Genomic DNA, 2500 nt, shown 5'->3' on the forward strand with positions numbered 1-2500 from the left:
TGTGAAAAAATGAAATTCGTGGTTTTTGAGATGTGAGGGTTGGAATGGCCTCCAAATGTCCCCAAATGAATACCATGAAATTCTTGGTGCACGAAAGTTTTGAGTTCGGAGGGTTTTGCACATGGCCAAGGTTGGCGGTGCACCGCGGCATAGCTAAATGGCTTGGTGGGGAGTTTTGTGAAAAAATGAAATTCGTGGTTTTTGAGATGTGAGGGTTGGAATGGCCTCCAAATGCCCCCAAATGAATACCATGAAATTCTTGGTGCACGAAAGTTTTGAGTTCGGAGGGTTTTGCACATGGCCAAGGTTGGCGGTGCACCACGGCATAGCTAGATGGCTTGGTGGGGAGATTTGTGAAAAAATGAAATTCGTGGTTTTTGAGATGTGAGGGTTGGAAAGGCCTCCAAATGCCCCCAAATGAGTACTGTAAAAGCGTTGGTGCACAAAAGTTTTGAATTGGATGCATTTTGCACTTGGCCAAGTTGGTCGGTGCACCGCGACTAGATAGGTTGGTGCCAAAATTTGTCAAATTTAAGACCTTGGCCAAACTGAATGAAATTTTGTGGGGAGGTTCCTGATATTGTTTAGTGGTGGACTGGAAAAAATGAGGTCGAAATTCGAAGTCTACATGTGCTTTTCTATTTTTCCCGATTTTACACATACCCGGTAAGTAAAAAAAATAAAAAAAATAGTTCCCCTTCGAGAAAAATTATGAAATTTGGTGAGCAAGGAGATACCATTATTCTACGAATTACTGCAAAAAATCGCATCAAAATTCGAAGTATAGCCCGAGATATGGACTTATGTCTGCTCAAAAAAAGTGTATCTACTTGTACAATTTTGCCTTTTGCATATTAACCTCTTATAGGGGGGGAGTGCTCCTTGAGCCGGCCAGCTCCACACTGGCAGGTTTTAAAGGGAGCTTGATGAGGCCTCCCCCCTCACGTGGTGCGTGCGTTAGCATGTTTATCATGGCACAACTAGCCTCTTCATAGTTGTTGAGCTTTATTAATACCAACACACGGTCGTCACTGATCGTTGGTTAGCTCGGCAGCTAGTCCCTCGGATATTGTGGAAAGTTATTTTCATGCCTAGCGATGCTTGACCCTGCGTCACTTGATGTTTCCATTTGCTTGCTTGCCCATGGTAGGTGGGGGGTGGACCGTCTTGTGGTGTGGTGTCTTGCGAACGTGAGGGTGTGTGAGTTGTAATCGAGATGCACTTGCTGGCTGGCTCCATGCCTTGCGTATCGAACGGTCAAGCATGCATCTCTTCCATTTTCACCCGTTGCCTTGGGTGATATTGGTTGATCAGTCCCTGTGTTGCCTACCCACTAGACGGTACTTCTGTGGTTGCTTCGAATTCTATCTTTCCATCACGAAGAGGTGTTGGAGGATCCTAATGTCACGCACGTGTTCCATCTAGTGAAACATCTCAGTGATGCACGTGTTGTGGCTAGTTCTTTTGGATGCGGTGCATTATATGAACTCGGGTTTACTTTAGCGACCCAGTCAACATAATTCGGTTGTGTCCCTTGATTGAGACGTTGTCCTTGAACTTGTTGTGAACAATATCGTTCTTCCACAACCCGTCGTCTTGAGTGCGATGGAAGGCAAATAAGATGTGCTTTGGCATGTCATGCACGTACTCGATTGCGGGAAGTGTGAGAAAGTGTTGTTGACAACCCGTGGGAAATGGAATGTGGCAAATCGTGATGAGCTCTTCGTGGATCTGCGAAGAAGACGACCTTTGGGCCTGTTGGAAACGAGGGAGGCGATGTTGAACTGCGAAGAAGATGGACTTTTGGGTTGTTTGAATCAATGGGAGGCCACGCGAGAACTCCGAATACTATGGACTCTTGGGTTGTTGGAAGCAACGGGAGGCCCCGCTAGAACTCCGAATACTACGGACTCTTGGGTTGTTGGAAGCAAGGGGAGGCCCCGCTAGAACTCCGAATACTATGGACTCTTGGGTTGTTGGAAGCAAGGGGAGGTCCCGCTAGAACTCCGAATACTACGGACTCTTGGGTTGTTGGAAGCAAGGGGAGGCCCCGCTAGAACTCCGAATACTATGGACTCTTGGGTTGTTGGAAGCAAGGGGAGGCCCCGCTAGAACTCCGAATACTATGGACTCTTGGGTTGTTGGCAACGACAACTTGGGGGGATGACACTGGAAAAGAGTGAACTAGGCCAAACTGCGAACAAGGCAACTTGGGGGGATGACACTGGAAAAGAGTGAACTAGGCCAAACTGCGAACAAGGCAACTTGGGGGGATGATGCTGGAAAAGAGTGAACTAGACCGAACTGCGAACAAGGCAACTTGGGGGGATGACGCTGGAAAAGAGTGAACTAGGCCGAACTGCGAACAAGACAACTTGGGGGGATGATGCTGGAAAAGAGTGAACTAGGCCGAACTGCGCCCAAGGCAACTTGGGGGGATGACGCTGGAAAAGAGTGAACTTGGCCAAACTGCGAGGAGGGCAACTTAGAGGAAAGTTGG

The sequence above is a fragment of the Vigna unguiculata genome, unplaced genomic scaffold, assembly GCF_037176805.1.
Source record: "Vigna unguiculata cultivar grain cowpea cultivar isolate G323 ecotype 2 unplaced genomic scaffold, ASM3717680v1 ptg000119l, whole genome shotgun sequence".
In the NCBI taxonomy this organism is placed as follows: domain Eukaryota; kingdom Viridiplantae; phylum Streptophyta; class Magnoliopsida; order Fabales; family Fabaceae; genus Vigna; species Vigna unguiculata.